The sequence below is a fragment of the Sminthopsis crassicaudata genome, chromosome 3 (genome assembly GCF_048593235.1).
Source record: "Sminthopsis crassicaudata isolate SCR6 chromosome 3, ASM4859323v1, whole genome shotgun sequence".
In the NCBI taxonomy this organism is placed as follows: Eukaryota; Metazoa; Chordata; class Mammalia; order Dasyuromorphia; family Dasyuridae; genus Sminthopsis; species Sminthopsis crassicaudata.
This window is the reverse complement of record NC_133619.1, coordinates 608,141,097-608,161,709: the sequence shown is the minus strand read 5'-3', so window position 1 is coordinate 608,161,709 and position 20,613 is coordinate 608,141,097. Positions and strand designations below refer to the sequence as shown.

At 40.6% G+C, this 20,613-nt stretch overlaps 1 protein-coding gene and 1 long non-coding RNA gene across 6 annotated transcripts in view; one reads left to right on the top strand and one right to left on the bottom strand.

The window, feature by feature from the left end:
• LUZP1 (leucine zipper protein 1) overlaps positions 1-19,744 on the bottom strand; it is a 96,835-nt gene extending 77,091 nt beyond the window's left edge. For 3 of the 5 annotated variants that reach the window (XM_074305907.1, XM_074305906.1, XM_074305910.1), the window contains exon 1: positions 19,627-19,744. The gene's annotated coding sequence lies outside the window, so the exon portion shown is untranslated. Of the gene's footprint in view, positions 1-8,820; positions 9,214-19,626 lie in introns of those variants that run through there. The other 2 variants (XM_074305909.1, XM_074305908.1) reach the window with 2 other exon arrangements.
• LOC141564012 (uncharacterized) lies at positions 17,708-18,405 on the top strand. The gene is made up of 2 exons (XR_012488556.1): positions 17,708-17,762; positions 17,871-18,405. It is a non-coding gene; the product is annotated as an uncharacterized LOC141564012 (long non-coding RNA).
• Positions 19,745-20,613: the final 869 nt, after the last annotated feature.

Genomic DNA, 20,613 nt, shown 5'->3' with positions numbered 1-20,613 from the left:
ATCACCTTTCATGCCTGGAAAATAGACTCTCATGTCACATCCCCAGTCTCCACCTAAAGGCTGTACGGTACACAGCATAGGGGAGCAAAAGAATGCAGGACACAAGTGTGAATTCTGACTCTGCCACTTAATACCTGGGGTTTGGGGCAAATAATTTAATATCTGAGTCTCAATTTCCTCACTTAAAAAATGACTTTTAAGGACCCCTCCAGCTCCAAATCTATGACTGCATGTAACTGACTTTTACATCCTTCAATTACTTCATGCCCAGCTCAGATGCCGCCTCCTCCTCCCAGAAGTTATTCCTAATCCCCTGCACCTCCACAAATTCCTCATGGGTTTTTGTTTTTGTTTTTGTTTTGGGGGGGAAGGGAAAAAGAGAGGTTTAATTTCTTTTTTTTTTTGAAAGGTAATTGGAGTTAAGGGATTTGCCCATCATCACACAGCTAGTGCCTCAGGCCACATTTGAACTCAGGTCCTCCTGACTCCAGGGCTGGTGCTCTATCCACCACTTCACTACTTAGCCATCCCCTTAATTTCTTCTTGACATTTTGTCACTTTCTCCCTCATTTCATAGTTACCTATATAAACAGTTGCTCTCTCTTATTAAGAATGGCAACTGTGACCTATCTTTATGTTTCTAATATCCAACACAGTATCATATATACAGCAAGTGCTTAATATATATTTACTAAACAACTTAGCTTTGGGAAAGAAAAAAACCAGCTATTTATAATGGAAGACAATAATAATCCAATAAAATTCTCCTCTAGGGCCCAATTGTGGAAGAATGAAGATAACAAGAATAACCACAATAGTCATCATTTATAGAGTACTTTAAGGTTTACAAAGTGTTTCCATAAGTTATTTCATTTTGATCCTCCACAATTACCCAGCAAGGTTAAGTGCTATTATTATCATCTTTATAATTAAAGAAACTGAGGCTGAAGGAGGCACACAGCTAAGCAAGATTCAAATTTAAATTCCCATTCATTCTAGTGGAAAGTGCTTGAATAGAATAACATGATCCAAGGAGTTTGTCTAAAGTTACTGTCACTAAGTTCTAGAAGGGCCCTGAAAAGGCCATCTAGTTCATGTAGTATCCTCTTCCACTTAGGTGCCATGATGAAGCTTTTTTCATTCATTAACATGATGTACCTCGGCAGAAGACAAGCTCTAACAGCATCTACCAAGTTAGAAAGGCTTCAATATCGAGAGATGACGTGGCTGTTTTCTGAGGACCATTTTAGCTAAGCCAAGAGAAGTTCCTTAAGAGAAGGCTACTAGGGGCAGCCAGTTGGAGCAGAGGATCGAGCCCCAGCCCTGAAGTCAGGAGGACCTGAGTTCAAATGTGAGCTCAGATACTTAACACTTCCTAGCTGTGTGACCCTGGGCAAGTCACTTAACCCCAATTGTCTCAGGGGAAAGAAAAAGAGAAAGATTCAAGTGGACCCAGAAGAGCCACAAAGAGATAATGAAGTGTGAAAAGAAGGGACAGAGCACCTTCTACAGAAGGGCGCTGTCCATAGTCTTATTTAATCCATTCAGGTAGGTCACACCATTTCCAACTAACCCTTCCAAAGAAGAAATCACGTGCCCAAGACCACATAGCCAAAATCTGACAGAGCTGGGGTATAAACCAGTCTTCTCGGATTTTTAAATGCTCTGCACTCACTCAATGTTGTATCCTTCAAAGGAGACCATATGCTCATTCTAACAAGGCACCCTGCTCAGAATATTTTTGGAATTCTTGGAACAGACTAACAGAGGGAAAAAAAAAAAAATCAGTCTCATTTTCTTACTCCAGTTCTTCCTTGTTTTCCTCCTAGCAGAACTACTTCTGGCTCTGGGACCCTGGATTCTGAGGGCTTTTACTTCATCTGAGCAGGTTACCTTTCATGCCATTTTTTTGGCTAGGTCCAAGTTATGGTGCTAGTTTATTCCCCCCATTTATACTGTCTGTCCCTATATGAAAGTAAGCTCTTCAAGGGGAAGGAAGAGCTCGTTTGCTTGTGTTTGTACTTCCAAAGGCTTATCATAGTGCTTAGCACACTGTAAGCAGCTAACTTTTTTTCAATTTCATTTCTAACCATCACAACTGGTTTGGTTCTTTGTTTTACCAGTCATGATCAGTCATTAAGAATTTCCTTTCAAAAATATTTGTGATAGGGGGCAGGTAGGTGGCGCAACCTTGAAATCAGGAGGGCTTGAGTTGAAATCTGACCTCAGACACTTAATACTTTCTAACTGTCCAACTGTGCGATCCTGGACAAGTCATTTAGCTCCAATTGCCTTAGAAACCGTATTTGTGATTATTCAGTCATATCTGACTTTTCCATGACCCCATCTGGGGTTTTCTTAGCAAAGATACTAAGAAGCATTTCCCATTTCCTTCTCCAGCTCATTTTACAAATGAGGAAACTGAGGCAAATTGGGCAAAATGACTTACCCAGGGTCACACAGCTAATAAGTGTATAAAGCCAGATTTTAATTCACAAGGATGAGTCTTCTTGACTCCAGACCCAGCCTTCCATCCACTGCACCACCCAGTTGTCCTGGCTGGCCATAAAGAACTATATAAATGTCAGTTACTATCAGCCACTTATTTCCCAAATCCTGTTTTCTGTGACTCCTAGATATTTCCAAAGTTCAAAATCACACTCAAAAAAGAATGACCTCTCAGCACTGAGGTTGTTCAAAAAATCAAGACTTCAAAAATCTTTTCCAAAAGGGATTTCCAAAAATGCTGAGCTAGGGCAGCACCATGTGAATGTCAGTCCTTCCAAAGAAACAACACACATTTGGCTGTAGAAGCTCTGACATATTTCCAAAAAGAAAAAAAAAAGAAAAAATCACTCCCACTACTTTATAGTAACACTATGAATATGATAGTGAATTACATGTTTTAGTATTGCATACTATATTGGTATAATGAATGTAAGTGAATCATACATTAGCAAAAAGTTATCTAAATATTCAAATCAGACTCTCACCTATAATGCTTCATCTTCTGACAAATTTTATTGCAAAAGTCAAAAAGAAATTATTTCTGTTATTTGCTATTTTGGAGATATAAGCAATTTTTGACACAATTCATTTGTCCTTGAAAAACTGATTTTATTCAGATTATTCAAGAAAGACTTCAAAATTATTATGCTTAAAAATGACTCCAAAGTGATTAAAGATTTTATAAAACTCAAGGTACTATCTATCATACATTTATCAGGGTTTTCAACCTAGATAGCTGGGTTAGATATCACTGGTTAGAGTGCCAGCCCTGGAGGCAGGAAGACAAGTACAAATCTAGCTTCAGGTACTTTCTACCTGTGTGACCCTGAGCAAGACACTTAACCTGTCTGCCTCAATTTCCCCATCTATATGGGGAGAGGTTAATAAGAATACCTTCCTATCAGGGTTGTTGTGAAGATCAGATCAGAGAATATTTATAAAGTCCTCAGAAAACCTTATATTATAAATGCTAGTTATTATTATTATTATTGTTATTATTATTATTATTATATTTGTGAGGACTCCACAACCAGTTTGAATGACAGTATACTCTCTATGCTTAACAGTTGATCAATCAGGAATTTCTGTGGCTCTGAAAAAGTCATCCCCTTTAATGATCCTGAAATCAGATCAAGCAAAAGCAAAATCAGATCTAAAAGAAATAATGAAGGAAACTACATCTTGCTAAAGGATACCATAGATAATGAAGTAATATCAGTACTAAACATATATGCACCAAGGTATAGCATCCAAATTCTTAGAGAAGTTAAGCGAGTTGCAAAAAAAAAAAACAGACAGCAAAACTCTACTAGTGGAGAATATCAACCTTCCTCTATCAGAACTAAATAAGTCTAACCACAAAATAACCAAAAAAGAAGTTAAGGAGAATAGAATTTTAGAAAAGTTAGGTATGATCTTAGAAAAAGTTAGGTATATCTTAGAAAAAAATTGAATGGGAATAGAAAAGAATATACCTTTTCCTCAATTGGCACTCAATTGACCATGTACTAGATCATAAAACCTCACAATCAAATGCAAAAAAAAACAGCTTGTGCAGCCTGATAAATATGGAAATAAATTTAGAAGCACTGCACATGTATAAAATCAGATTTCAGTCTTGGGGAGGGGAAAGAGAGGGAGAAAAATTTGGAACACAAGATTTTGCAAAATGTTGAAAATTATCTTTACATATATTTTGGGGAAAAAAATACTATTTAAAAAAAAAAAAGTTATCCCCATGTAGTCAGCCTCACTAGTAATAAGTCTTTCTGCGCTAAATGAGGCTGCTCCAAGGAAGCAAGACACAGTTTCTCCTGAAGTTCATAATCTAAACCCTTCCAGTTTGGTGAGACTTGCCAGAGCTTCTGCTCCCCTGGCACAGGCTCCAGGAACCCAAGGCTACCTCAGTGCTATCCTGAGGTATCAGGGCAGAACCTGAGGGGAAGAATGATTTATTGTGAACAAATTAATACATTAAGGTTTACTGCAACTCAGGGATGGTATAACACCTCCTGGTACAGATGACAAAACTGAGACCTCCAGAGGCAACATGACCCTCTTACTGGGTAGGTCACAGTAAACATTCCTTCTGTGAAATAAATTGGACTTGAGCTTCTGAAAATCCTTGTAACTCTCAAATTCTGTGTTTTCAGGTCATAGCATGTGGATGAGCCAAGATGACCCAACAAATATTTGCCTACCATGGAATAATGGCTTGTGCTAGGCCTTGTGGGGGGATACAACCACAAAAAAATCAGTTCTTTCCACAACGATTAAATTCGAAGGACCTTAGCAATAAATAAGAAAGTATTCTTTGGGTTCTAGGCTAATGGTCTGTTGCCCTTCCCGCTCAAAGGAAAAAGTTATGTTCACACTACAGAAAATTTACTCATCAAAGTAATTATTCATTTGTTTTATATGGTTTAAAATTAATTTATATATTTAGTAATAATTAAATTGAATTCATCTTGGTAATGAAGACATAATGGTAAAAATGAAAAGTCTTATAAAGCTGTGAAGGTATTTTCCATGATTAACTCATAGTTCTGAGGCCTAAAGAGAAGGGGAACCACTCCACTGGGAGGTAATGGTCACCACTGTTAGCACAACAGGAAAAACAGAACACAAATACCATCATTACTCTGCTTCTAAGCAATACTTTTGGAAAAGAGAGAAGCCCAGGCTGGGGAAGTCCCCTAGGCACACTATGGAAAGGCTTAGGGTATTCTCCTTTTAGTCCTCAGGCTGCAAGGACATCTCCCTTCTGTGGAAAGGTAAAAAGGGGAGAAATGCTACCCAGATCAAGCAGCTCAGAGCTTCAGATAAGGAAAAATACACCAAGGAAATAATGTGACATCCTCGAGGTTACATTCTGAGCTATCCCCTTCTCCTCCTCAGTTGGTGAGATGGGAGTGAGATGCCAAACCCCACCCCTGCCCACAACTTCTATTCTGACCTGTCCTCAAGTGACTCTATTGCCAATTACTCCAGAATTCAAAGCTTGGAGTCTATAAACTTGAACTTGGTTGAGGGGAAAAGAAAATCACATCTTTATTTTCACTCATTTTCAACTGAAATTTAGCATCTCCTCAATGACTTGAGAAGGGACCTATGGCTTTTTGCCAGCCTGTCCAAGGGGACATCAAGGGGATCTCTGATCCAAAAATAAGAAATCTTAATCTTCAGTCTTTTCTACCAGGCCCCAGTTCATGATGGCTACTTATGCCCTTTGTGCATCCTATCAGCTCATGTGCCAAGTGAATGAACAAAGGTGAAATTACAAGGGGAAAGATAGCATAACAACATGTCTAGGGCAGAAGACTGAGTCAAAGACAAATCCTGGGCTCAGGGCCAAGCCAGACTTCCATCTTGGCCTTGGATAAAATGCTTGGGGGCTTCTATTTCTCAAGCTGTTGGGGAGAGGGGAGGGAGAAAAGATATTCAGTTTCATATACAGTCCTCTTCTCTGTTCTTTATGTATAGAAATGTTCACGTTTGTTGATATTTAAGTTCATAAATAAGGAAGATAATTTGTTTTTTAAAGAAATGCTGATCTCTGTAAAGAATATGGAGAGCAACTGCTGTAATTGTCCAGTCACGTCTAACTCTGTATAAGTCCCACTTGGGATTTTCTTAGCAAAGACACTGTCCTGATTTGCCATTTCCTTCTCCAGGTCATTTTACAGATGAGGAAACTGAGGCAAATAGGGGGGGGCACACAGGTAGTAAGATTTGAACCTGAAGATATGAGTCTTCCTGACTCCTAGCCAGGCACTCTATCCACTGCATCATCTTACTACAATGTGGAAGAGATGACCAATACAATTGGAAAGGAGGCTAGTTCAAATCTTTGGTTAAATCATTTAATCTTTCTGGGTGAGTTTTTTCATTTTCTTTTTTCTTTTCTTTTTTTCCTGAGGCTGGGGTTAAGTGACTTGCCCAGGGTCACACAACTAGGAAGTGTTAAGTGTCTGAGACCAGATTTGAACTCGGGTCCTCCTGAATTCAAGGCTGGTGCTCTATCCACTGCGCCACCTACCTGCCCCATGAGTTTCTTCATTTTCAAGTAAGATGAGGAGATTGGACTAATCATTCTCCAAGGTTTCCTGTCTTCCAGTTTGAAATTTTAGGATTCTCTGACTACAAAGTACTTTCTGGAAAGTACTTGGGAAACACTGACTTTTGCCATGCATTTATAGTACAATCAATGGCACAATGAGATAGCAAGTAGATCCCAAGGAAAAACATGAAGGGAGATACGGATTTCATCAACTGAGACATGGATATTTAAGTCTCCTGAAAAAAAAAGGGAAACTTCTCTTTCCACAAATTCACACTAATTGTTGTGCAGATTTCTGGAAACTAGAACTTGACTAGGAGTTTGGTTTAGACTTCTGCCTCATGAACTTGCTATTCCCAGGGTACCAGTTTGAGAACATTTTCTGATCCAAGTTCAATGACAGCTTCATTTTCTGAAGGGTGTGTGGAATGAGTTGCAGGAGATCATGTTTCCTCCTTGACACCATTATGTGATTACAGTGGGGCCAATTCCAATACTCTTGAGCCTTTAGCAAAGATTCTATTTCTTGAGTAGCAGAAGTGCCAGAGACTTCTACGTTACAATGGCCAGGCAGGGTAAGGAAAATGCAAAGTTCTGGTTTTTAATTGAAATTTTACTTTTGCTGAAATATGCTATACTAAAAAAAAAAAAAAAAACCTTATATGACTAGTTTTAAAAGGTATCACAGATTCAAGAATATCATTTTCTGGTTCTCTGGAACGAGACAATATGTGCTTCATCTAGTAAGAAAAGTTTAGCAAATAGGTCACCACTAGATGGAATAAAACTATGGTATCATAAACTACATCATAGATCTACAGCTGGAAGAACATCTAATCCAAACCTCTCATTTTAGAGATTAGAAATGCAAGGCCCAGGAAGGTAAAGCAACTTCTGTAAAGATTTAGTTTCTCAAAGATAATGATAAATGTTGAAGGAGATGTGGAAAAAATGGAGCACTGATACATTGTTGGTGGAATTGTGAATAGATCTAACCATTCTAGAGAGCAATTTGGAACTATACTCAAAGGGCTATCAAACTGTGTATCCCCTTTGATCCAGCAGTGTTATTATTGGGCCTGTATCCCAAAGAGATTTTAAAGGTGGGAAAGGGACCCACGTGTGCAAAAATGTTTGTGGCAGCCCTTTTCGTAGTGGCAAGAAACTGGAAACTGAGTGGATACCCATCAGGTGTGGAGTGGCTGAATAAGTTATGGCATCTGAATGTTATGGAATATTATTGTTCTGTAAGAAATGATCAGCAGGAGGATTTCAGAGAGGTTTGGAGAGACTTACAGGAACTGATGCTGAGTGAAATGAGTAGAACCAAGAGAATATTGTACGCAGCAATAAGATCTTATGATGATCAATTCTGATGGACGTGGCTCTTTTCAACAATGAGGTGATTCAGGCAAATTCCAATAATCTTATGATAGAGAGAATCATCTGCAGCCAGAAATAGGACTATAGGGACTGAGTATGGATTACAACATAGTATTTTCACCTCTTTTGTGATTGTTTGGAGGCTTTTTTCCCCTCATTTTTCCCCCTTTTTGATCTGATTTTTCTTGTGCAGCATAATAAATGTGGAAACATGTATAGAAAAAATTATATATATATTTACCATATTGAATTATTTGCTAAGGGAGGTGAGAAAAAATTTGGAACACAATGCTTTTCAAGGGTGAATGTTGAAAACTATCTTTGCATATATTTTGAAAATAAAAAGCTATTAAAAAAAAGATTTAGTTTCTCTAAAGGAATAGCAGTCAGGCATTTAGGATCTAAATGGAACTAGAATGAGTATAATTAATCTTTAATTTAATGCTTTAAAAAGCATTTTTCTAGACTTCAGAAAAGAAACATTCCATGTAGGGTCTCTAATAAAGAAGTGATTTTTCTCAGTACATTGATATATTTAGCTTATTCTTGTTGCTACAACATACAAAATTATTAATTATTGTGATGAACCAAAGGTGTCTAATATAATCAAAAGAAGAATCCATATTCTGAAAAGGACAATTAAGGAGGCCATTGATGCATTTAGACAACCCAAGATAGAATACTAGAATACATTAAGAAACTAAGGATGTTTAGCCTGGATCATAGAAGATTTGGGCAAGTAGGTGATACAAACCAGCGTGGGGTGGTGTAGGGAAGAAGAATGAGTTTTCTTCCTGTATTGTCTATTTCAGGAAATAGTGGGTTCCCCTTCACTGAATATCTTCAATAGAATCTATGTGACTACTTGCCAGGGATGTCATGTAGAAGAGATTTTTATTCAAGAACAGGTTGGACAAGATGACCTCTAAAATGTGCCTCTTGTGATTTTCTCTAAGATGACAGAGATGAAACACCCTCCATGCCAGGGTTTCTCTGAAAAAGGGATTGCTTATCATAGAAATGTCCAACAATCATCTCTCAATTATCAATTATATCACCAGTACTTAGAACAGTGCTGGCACATAGTAGGTGCTTTATACTTATTGACCTTCATTGACACCATTCATTAAACCAGTTTCAGCATGAAGTGTCAACCACTCAAGGAAAACATTTTCAAGAAATGTTTTAAAATTCAGTCACTAAATGATGATCTAGTCTTAAATTCTTAGAAAAACTGTTTGAAAATCAACAAAGGAAGACAGCTTATGCCTTTCTTTTGAAGACAAGTTGAGCAAGTCATTTCATTTCTATAGATCTGTTTCCTTATCCATAAGATGAGATTAGATAAGTAATAAAATTCCTTCTAATTCTAATAACTTTATCCTATTCTATAATAAGTTTTCTGAGTTGAATATTCTCATTAAAAATGAATTTTGCTCCTAAGTTTCTCATTTTGATCTAGTGCAGAAAACATTTTACACAATTTGAATGTAGTTTAAAATTAAAAAAAACAAAAACAAAAAAACCATACACATGCTTAACTTAGTAAAAAGTAAAATTTTTCCTGCAATTTTCAAGAATAGAATTCAGGAATCTTAGAATTTTAGCAAGGTCCTCAAGTTCCCTAGTCCTCAAGTTTAGATGTCATGCTTCTAAACATCCTTGATAAGTATGTCACCCAAACTATACTGGATATACTTTTTAAGGATAGAGAACTCAGACAGCTTCCTTGGGCCTCAGTTTCCCCAGGAAACTGTTTCAATTAATTAAACAATTTATATGCCTATTGGCCAATAACCACTAGCATTAACTTCAACAAAGAAAATAACCAAGTCTTGATAAAGGTATAAAATTAGTGTGATAAAGGAAAAGAATGGTGATGATCATCAGAATGATGAATCATTGCTTTAGATATAACATTTTTAATGCTTAATAATTAGAACTATATTTATCTCATTTGTGAAAAAATACACAGACATGTTGAAATGGAAATATACTTTTTTAAAGAAAAATTATTAAATTGGATCTTCCAACTGATGACTCAAATTAAGATAACTAAGATTTAAAAAAAAAAAAAAATCTACCATAGGGCTGGGAAGAGAATAAACTAGCAAGAATTTACTGACTAGTCTTGGAAGCTTTAAATAGACTTAACTTGGCTTCAAGATTTTTATGGATGTCATCAAAATAAAGTGCATTTTGCTGAAGAAGCTAACTCGGCTTCTCCCTCCTCAACCTACCCCAACCTCACACCTCCTCTAGCCCACAGCTCCACAGTGAAAGCATTAATAACTCAAACAAGCATTTATTTATTTATTGGCCAAGAAGGTGCTTTGCAGAGCTAGCACACAGTCAATAATAGAACTCCACAGGAGCATCTGTGGACAGGTCTGGTACACAACTGAAAGCACCAAGGTGGGTGACTGCAGAGATCATAACTTGGGGTGAGTGGAGAAGAGCAGAAAAGATCAGAGAAGGGGTAAAAGTAAGATGATCCTTCAAAGAACGGCAGCCTTTCAATAAGAGAAGGCACATCCCAGATAATGGGGATACAGGAAGAACAAAAACAGTGAACTACTAGAGAATGGCTGGCTGGAGTGTAATGAGCAACTGAGGGAAAGAGAAGTGTGAGAAAAGAGTCATCATCAAGGTAGATAGGACTTCAGGGACACTATAAACCAAGAGCTTTTAATCCCATGAATAGATTTCAGGGAATCTGTGAATTATCATCTTTATTTTTACTAACTTACTCTAAATGAAATTTAGCATTACTTTCAATGATTTTTTTTAAATAAAATAATTTGAATATATATTGAATATAATGAAAATTACATTATTCTTCAGACCACCCAAACAGTCCAAAACACACAAAAAAGTTAAAAACACTAATTTGGGGCAAATTCTTCCCTTTAGAGATAAGGAAAAGATTAGGGAAGTTGCAAGTTTCTCTCTTCCAGAGTAAATGTGATATTTCTAAAATACAACTTCAACAATGATTTTAACTACCAGTTCATCAAAACTATTCAATAGTTCCTCATTACCTCAAGGATAAAAATAAAAAATCCTTCATAATTTGGGCTGTCTACTTTTTCAGTTATTTCATATAATTTCCCATCACGAATTCCTTTCCAAACTGGCTTGCTAGCTTTTCTCCTACCATCTCTTACCCTAATATGTAACACTCCACCTATGGGCCTTTATAAAAGTCACTTCTCTCATCCTGAATGTACTTGCTCTCTTAACCTCTGCCTAGTAGAATCTCTTGATTCCCTCAGATCACATCTCCTATCCCTGATTACCAAATTATTTTCTTCCTTCCTTCCTTTCTGTTTCTCTTTCTCTCTCTCTCTCTCTCCCTCTCTCTCTCCTAGGCTGGGTCAGAGGCATGATCTTGCTTCCTTATCCCAAGGCTATCTCTATCTGTCTCTGTCTCTCTATCTTGTGTTTCTTTTCTCTGTGTGTCTGCCTGTTTCTCTCTCTCATATATATATAAAGTCTATATAATTAATCTGGTTCAAGCAACAAAAATTAAGTATCCACATAGAAACTGCACATTCGAACTAAAACTTCTATGTTCTCATACTTCTACCACTGAGTAGCTAACCATGGGCAAGTCACTTAAATTCAATCTGCCTCAGTTTCTTGATCTGTAAAATGGTGATAATACCCATAGTGCTTACCAATCTCACAGAATTCTTGTGAAGTTCAAATGAGATATGTCTGTAAAGCATTTAGCAAAATTGGAAGTGATAAGTAAATGTCAATTTATGATGATTACAGCAATGATCAAAGTTAGAAAATGCCTACTACATTCAGGAAGATGATGATGGATGAGAAGCTAAGTTCTACTATTATGAAAATTAAAAACTCCTTGGAGGTATAAGATATAAGCATGTGAAAAAATCCATTAAAGACATGTCAAATGAGTGATAGGGGCAAAAGGCAATAAATAAATGCAGTAGAAATTTGAAAAGAGATAAATTATGAGCTGGGGTAGAGGGAAGAATGGATAAGATTTTAAAGGACTAGAAAAGCTTCAGGGGAAAAGTGAAAAGATAAAGATAATGATATAGGCAAGCATGAGATACTTTCTGGGAATGATAAGTGGATGACCTGGTCAAAATTGAAAGTTAGTGACTAATCAGAGCAGGGCAGGAAGAGTTGTGAAAGCCTTGAATACCAAGCAAATTGTATACTGAAGATAATAGGAACTAAGGAACTTCTGCTGAATTCCTCACTCATTGGAGTCTAATGCTTCATGGTAGCATAAAGGTCACCTGGCTTCTCAAAGACTATACTAGTAGAGCTCTGGGCCCACTATTGAGCGAAGAAAGGTCAGGCAATAGGCTACTCAAAGGCTGTTCGAGAATCAGCCTGGCTAAGTTCAGAGGAGCTGTTATTGTTTGTCAGAGCAAATCTCTGCCCCACCACCAGTGAGATCACAGAACCTTAAGATACTAAAGAAGAAAGATAACCGACAGAGAAGATAGTGAATACTGGACAGGCATTTACAAGTGATAACTTGTAGATCTGTTGGGCAGCTGAGAAATTCTGTGGGTTTCTTGGGAAGTGGACAGGAGGTCTCGGGACAACAAGAAATAAACAGCAGAAGGAAAGCAATGGTGTCTGGAAAGGTGAATGTTATTATGATACAATGATTTAAATCGATCAAGTTACTTTCAATAAGATTTTTAAAGTTTCTCAAATGTGGGTGGAAAAGAGAGAGCTGATCAATGGTACCTCTGAATTCTGTTTTGGCTTTCTACACAAGCTAAAATCTGACCTTAACATAGGGGCTTCAAAGTAGATTAAGAGCAAAGGAGTGATACAAAAAGAGCAGAAAGCCTGGGTTTGAATGCTAAATTGCTAGTTGTATGTGACAATGGAGAAGTTTTGCAGCTTCTCTAAAACTGATTTTTCATCTTAAAAGTGGCCACTCCTGGAGAGACTGACACGAACTGCTGCTGAGAGAAATGAGCAGGACCAGGAGATTGTTGTATACTTCAACAACAAAACTATATGATGATCAATTCTGATGGATGTGGGTCTCTTCAACCAAATCAGTTCCAATAGAGCAGTAATGAACTGAACCAGTTACACCCAGCAAAAGAACTTTGGGAGATTGACTATGAACCATTACATAGAATTCCCAATCCCTCTATTTTTGTCCTTCTGCATTTTGAATTTCCTTCACAGGCTAATTGTACACGGTTTCAAAGTCCGATTCTTTTTGTACAGCAAAATAACTGTTTGGACATGTATACATAGATTGTATTTAACTTATACTTTCACATATTTAACATGTATTGGTCAACCTGCCATCTGGCAGAGGGGGTGGGGGGAAGGAGGGGAAAAGTTTAAACACAAAGTTTTGCAATTGTCAATGCTGGAAAATTACCTATGCATAAAATTTTTGTAAAAATAAAATAATAATTAAAAAAATAATAAGTGGCCACTGCAATGTTTGCACCACCTAACAGTGATACTGAGGAAAAAATTTGTAGTCATAAACCTTTGTAAGTGTGAGTTGGTATTACAGAGCAGTAGAGAAGGAAATAAGTTATGGGGAGTGGGAATAGAAGTAAACACAGGAATTTTAGAGATTCCTCTGGAGCAAGGCTGTAGTAAGTCTATGGATGTATCAAAAAAGAATTATTAGAGGGTAAAAAACCACCCATTTTGTCAGAAAATTAAGATGTTAGGGCAGCTAATTGGTACAGTGGATGGAGCACCAACCCTGAAGTCAAGAGGACCCGAGTTCAAATCTGATCTCAGACATGCAACACATCCTAGCTGTGTGACTGTGGGCAAGTCATTTAACCCCAATTGCCTCAGGGGGGAAAAAAGGAAATTAAGAAAATTAAGATATTGTGGTTTTCATTTTGTTTTTTAACCTGAAATGCTGCATTTATGAAATATTACTTCCCAGGGGCTAAATATCAAGATTTTGGAATAGTCAAAAAATAGAGACAGTCCTTCATAAAAATATCAGAACTTAGCCTTTGTCCTCTAGAGGCTAACAGCTCATAAAGGGAACATATAATACCTAGTTCTCTGATTAATTTGCAAAGCATCTTTAGTAATTGCCACTGCCCCCAAGATTCCATGAGTTCCTATCTATTTCTCCTTGTCTTACACCCTCCCTGTGAGCTTTAACAACCCGCATCATCTACGTTTCTCCTGTTCCCTTGCTTCATCACACCACCTTTAACTTAATATCTCAAATTATTTAGTGAATCTTTCTAGAATAGAGATTCTTAATTGAGGGATCAAGAACTTGTTTAAAATATATATTTTATATATGATGTCTCATTTCGTATTATATTGTTAATAGCATATCTGCCTATTATAGCATAAATTATATCAATTTATTCTCAAGGTCTCTCTCAAGAACTTTAAATTTGATTGAATAATTTGAGACATACTGCCATGGTGTACCCTCAGAAAAGGTTCTGTGCTCTATGAGCAATTAGCTCAGAAGAAACTCGAGATACACAAAGTTAGAGAATCCTCCCCAAATGTTCATGGGGGCTATTTGTGTCCGACATGTAGCAGAGCATTCTGAGCTCCTATTGGTCTGTTCAGCCACAATCGGACCCACAATAACTCTAACATAATGATGACATTTTGGTCATCTTCAAAAATGAAAGACAACAACCAACTAACCAACTGTATCAATGCTGCATATTTAAATATTATATGTTGATGTTATATATTAGTTACATATTAGTATATTAGTATCCTATAACAACCTATACATGTACATGTATAATCCTGTGTTTTATCACTTGTATTTAAAAACCTTGTTTTAAAAAGAGATCCATAGGTTTCATCAGAAAGGATACCCTTCTTCTAGGAGGGCTTCTTAAACTTTCTCTACTCACAATCCCTTTTTTGCCTGAGAAATTTTTATGACCTGAGTATATAGATATAAAATCGGTATGCAAATCAAATCATAACTTCTCTCTCACATTCAGTTAGGAGATCCCCAGTGGGATCAAGATCCAGAGTTTAAGACACTGGGCTCTAGAAGTATGAAAGAGAGCACTGGACTTATGACATGTTCTGGTTGTAACATTTCTATCTGGGTAACCATGGGTAATCGCTGCTTTGAGCCTCAGTTTCTACAGCCATAAAATGAGAATAATGTATTTTCCCTACCTCCACTTCAGAGTTCTTATAAAGTACTGTGTAAACCTTAAATCACCAGATAGAAAAGTGAGCTACTGTTTTCTCCAATCAAGTCACTTTAGTACTATCTCAGCCCAAACAATCACTTGTAATTGTAAATTTCATCAAAGCCTCAGGCACTAGCTAAAATCCCTACCAAGAGTGTCCTACCAAATACAAAATAAATTTAACTACAAAATAAAAATTACCTCTCTCTCCCCCACACACAAAACATGTTAAAAATTCAAGTCAAAGTCTATTCGGAATAGTTAACTGACTACCACTGCTTTCGGTTAAGGATTGGTCAGGTAGTCTTCACCTGGATCCATATCTTATCTTTATTGAACTGCCTTAAAAGCTCCCAGAGGTTCATAACATGACAAAGAATTCACTTTCTGTTCCTGAATGTCCCAGAGGGCTTCTCTGAAGTGAAGAAAAATAGTTGGACAACACCTTTCTCCCCACAACCATAGACCCACACCCTGCCCCCAACCACATGAAATAAAAGCAACAGAAACTCTCAGATTATCCCATCTTCATCTGAGGAATACCACCATCACCAGCCATTTTATAAAGTGCCTACTATGTATGGCTATCAATTTTCTATATGGCCCCAAACTCAAAACCATGAAGACTTCAACAAAAATTATTTTCTGGTGGATTTTCCCCAATAGGATGTTCCACAAAGGTAGGTTTTTCATGCAATTACTCTGCAAAGGTGCTCCAAATCATTTCCAGACCTAAATCTATGACACTAAGACATAGCAGCCATCTGATAAATGCTTATTTTGTGGATTCTGGCAATATGTTTGCAACCCCCTTTTTTAGAGGATAACTTAAATGACTGGACACCAAAGCTAGCACTAGAATCCAGGTCACTTTATTTCCAGAATTCTTTTTCAATTAGATAGAAATAATGGGGAAAAGTTAACTTCTAAGACCTAAAGAAAGCTAGATCAAATGCACAAAGAGCCCCCCCCCCCAAAAAAAAAAAAAGTGTGTGTGTGTATATATATATATAGTTTATTTTGTAAGGGGAAAAGCCCTTGGAGTCAAGCGAAGTAGGTTGAAATCTGTGTGACTCTGGACAAGTCAGTTCATGTCCTCGGGCCTCAGTTTCCTCATTCTGCAAAATGATAATGCTGAACTAGATAACCTCTTAGATCCAAAGAGACCTGTAAAAGCAATTAGCATATTATCTGGCTAACTCTTCATGACCCTTGGACCAAAGCATATATGTTCCTTCTGTCCTCCAATATCTCCCAAAGTCTGTCTTAGCTCATGCTTGCTGCATCGAAGGCATTATCTATGCACCTCCTCTCCTGTGCTGCCCCGTTTTCCTTGTTTTCAATCTTTCTCAATATCAGGGTCTTTTCCAGTAAGTTCTGTCTTCTCATTATGTAGCCAAAATATTTAAGCCTTACATATTAACAAATGTTTATTTCCTCTCTCCTTCTGAGGTCCTGGACTGCTCTAACATCCTATAATTCAAGGAAAACTGCTCATTCATTTATTCAACAAATATTTGTTAAGTGACTACTATGTGTAATATACTAGTTACTGGGGGAAGGGAAAATAATAAGAACATGTTCCCTACCTTCAAAGAGCTTAGTTAGGGGTGATTAGACATCTATACAAATACATTATAAAAGGCTAAAGTGAAAAGTATTTGAGAAATTGAAACAATCCAGCAAACTTAAGATTTTTGCTGGTTTACCCATGCCCCCAAGTTCTCATAGACCCCTCCCCCCCAACAAACTATTTCCAGTCTGCTCAAGCAGATTTTCTTACAATGTTTAGGAAAATAGTTTAATTTTAGAAACTTGGAAAATTCCACAAAGCAAAGTGATCAAAAACATATCTGCCCTGAGGAGAAATTCTAACCAAAATAATTATTTCTGACAGAAGAATTTTCTACTTGGTTACTTTACTTAGCCATTCAAAACACTCCACTCCCCACAAAGGGGTGATGGAAAGGTGTTTGCAAAGTATGACAACTCATGTTCTCCCACAGAAAGTAGTGCCATGACAGGAGCACTGTATCTGTCAGAGGCAGAGTTTCAACTTAGCTGTGTGAATCTGGACAAGTCACTCCTCCCCTGCCCCAGCACCTCAGTTTCCTATTCTGTAAAAGGAAAGGCTTAGGAAGACCGGAATTCATATGCAATCTCAGACACCTAAAACTGTGCGACCTTAGGCAAGTCACTTAACCCTGTCTGCCTCAGTTTCTTCATCTGTAAAATGAGAAGAAAAAGCCAAACCACTCCAGTATCTTTGCCAAGAAAACCCCAAACGGGGTCAAGAAGAGTCGGACACCAGGGAGCCACAACAAAAAATGAGAGAGTGCGATTCCACGGGTCTCTAAGGTTCCCCGAAAATCTAACACCCCTACTCTGGGGTCTGTTGTCAGGTGGTAGAGTTAACTCCCAGGAGTTCAGTTCTGAAACTAGGCCAGCTAATGAGAGCTGAAGAGCAGTCAGTGGGTAAAAGAAATGTACCTCACTGAGACACCGCCCCTCATAGCATCCCCACGAGGCTGGGAGGGCCTGGGAGTATTATCCTCAATTGTCAGATAAGCCAACAGAAGTCCCTTCCCCCAAGGTCACCGAGTGAGTCAGGGAGGTGGGACTAGCAATGGCAGGTCAGTATTTCTCTAGTCTAGCGCGCTTCCTCTTTGGGGGTGTCCGCCCCCCGGAGTGTGAGAACCGGCTTGGGCATTGCTGAGATAATACGTAACCCTTCTCCCCAGGCATCAGCAAGGGGTCTGACCCAAGGAAGAAGCCGGTCCTCCTCGCATACCCAAGCTATTAACCAGGACCGCAAGATAGCAGAACGTCACTTAAGAGGGGCCCAGGAGCTGGAATCCTCGCCCCCAAGCACATGAGATTCCCTGAAGACGCCCTCCCTTCTCTGGAAAAGGACACTCACTCTGGAAACCACAGTTCATGGCTGTACTTCTGGAAGCCATGATTACCCTCTGGGTTCCTGTGGGGAGATCGGCACAGATCTCTGGGAAGCCGAGGGAGAGAAGGAGGGAGGGAAGGAGGCAAGCAGGAGGCAGGCAGGCAGACAAGCCGCACACTCTTCGGAAAAGTTTAAAGCGACTCGGGGCTGGGGGGGAGAGGGGGTGGTGCTCCCCCAACGCAGGCCCGGCCTCCTCCCCAGGCGCCCGGCTTGGTAATTAGCCCCTTCCCCGAGCTCTCCCCGCATTTCCTTTCAGATTCCATCATTAATTAGTTTTAAGGACTGTCTACTGGCAACTTAAACAAAGCAAATGCCTCAAATTCCTTCTCAGCCCATTGGTCTAAGCCGAAACCAGCATCGCCTGGGACAGCAGGCAGGGCAGACAGCTGCTGCTGCTGCCGCCGCCGCCGCTGCTACAACCGCAGAACTCCACTCCACTCTACTCCTCCACTCCACTCCCTTCCCTCCCCTCTAATCTTCCCCCCTCGCCTCCTCCCAGGGCGGGGAGTAGGGATTCTCTGCGGACCCGCCAGGCCTCCTTCCCACCCCCAATTCCTGTTCCTGTCCCTTCCCCATTCCCAAACTCTCCCCTCCCCTCCTCGATCTCCCGGGCTCTTCCTGTATGATCACTTCCTTCCTCTCAGGGTTCTCCCCTCCTCCTCACAGGACCCCCTATACTCGATTGGGGACCCCACCATCACCGCGCCCTCAAATTCCTTAGACTTCATTTTCCCGCCCCAAACCCCCGGCTTCCCTACTTCCCACTCCCACTTTCCATTAATTCTCTTCTGATTTCTACTAGTGAGAATAACTTCTCCACGGATTCTCTCCCTCCTCACCTCACCACCTAACTTCTCAGCTCGCCCCCTCCCCACTCCTCTCCTTAGATTCTCCTCCTCTCTCCCTTCAGCAAATTCTCCCCGACCTCACTCTCAGCTCAGATTTTCTCCCTCCACTTCTAATTGTTCCCTCCTCACCTCGGATTGTTCCCTCCTCACCTCGGATTGTCCCTTCCTCACTTCAGATTGTCCCCTCTCACCTCCGCTTCTCCCCTCCGCTTCTCCCCTCCACATTTCAGATTCTCCCCCTCCCCCAGCTCTCCTCGGCTTTTCACCTTCCCCAGATTTCTCCTTGGAGTCTCCTCCCAATCCGTCTCTTTTCTGGGATGATCAACCCCACCATACGACCCCTTCCACCTCCGCAGCCTGTCACACACACACCACACACACACACGTTCGCACCCCCGGACCCCCCCCCCACGCTGTCCGCCGTTCCGGGGGGCTCCCGCCCCTCACTCACCCACCCGCCTCGCTCTCCTCCCGGACTGTCAGCCCCGAGTTCCGGCTCAGGTGGTCGCAGTCTGGCGGCCTCAAACCGCCCCCGCGAGGAAGGCTCGGCGCCCTCAGCAAGCGCCCCACGCGCCCGCCCCGGCTCCTTCTTCCCGGGCTCAGTCCACGCGTCCCGGGCCGCCCGCCTCCGCCGGAGACCCCTGAGGAGCTCCGCCTCAGGCTCCCGCGCCCTCCCCAGGGCCCCGCTCTCACCTGGGCAGCTGCGGCCCCGGCCCCGGCCCCGGCCCGGCCCGCCCGCGCTGCGGAGGCTCCCCGCGCTGGGCTCCTCCGGGCGGCCGGCAGCTCCAGCTCCACGGGACTGACAATGAGGGGCGGGCCGCAACTGACGTCAGCGCCGGGTCGGGGGCGGGGCTGGGGGGCCGGGGGCGGGCCCGAGGGGGAGGGGGGAAAGAGAAGGAGGGGGAAGGGGCGAGCAGAAGAGGGAGGAGGAAGAAGAGGAAGAGGAGGAGGCCCCCTTTCCACTGCCCCTCTCCTTCCTCCCCTCCCTCACTGCACCCGCTGGCCTACCCCATTTCCCACCTCCTCTCCAGAACTCCCCCTCCCACCTCACCTCTAGTCCTTTCCCCTCCATAGCTTCTCTTCTCTCCTCCCTCCTCCCACTACTCTTCCTCTCCTCCTCCCCCTCCCACTTTTCCTCCTCTGCTTATCCCTCCCTTCCTCTCCCCCCCCCCCCCCCAGGGCAAGTCTGGACTTAGGAACAGTCCAGGGAAACAGTCACTCCCGGCACCCATAGGTAAGAGTCTGGGCTGCGCGGGGAGAAGAAGCGCGAAGGGAGGGAGGAAAGCATGGGAGACCTGGGATTGGCTGCGGGATTCAGAGCTAAACCGGACACCTCCGAGAGCTTCTAGCCCAACTCCCTCATTCCACCGAGTAGGAAACGGAAGATCTGGGAGGTACAGCGCTGGCCTAAGGTCCCGCAGAAAAAGGACCTGGGAGGCCATCTGCTCCCCCCATTTCACAGATGTGGAAACTGAGGGTCCCAGAGATTAAATGACTTTCCACTAATAAATGTCATGCACAAGTTTATCCTGTATAGATTAAGCTTTAATAAACTTAGTAGATTTCTCATTGGACTCACCTCCTCCCAATCATTTTCTTTTCTGGGAAGCTTTAGTAGCTTGACATTGCACTAAAACTTTTGGTACGAGCCTGTATTTATTATTTGTACACAATTGTGTT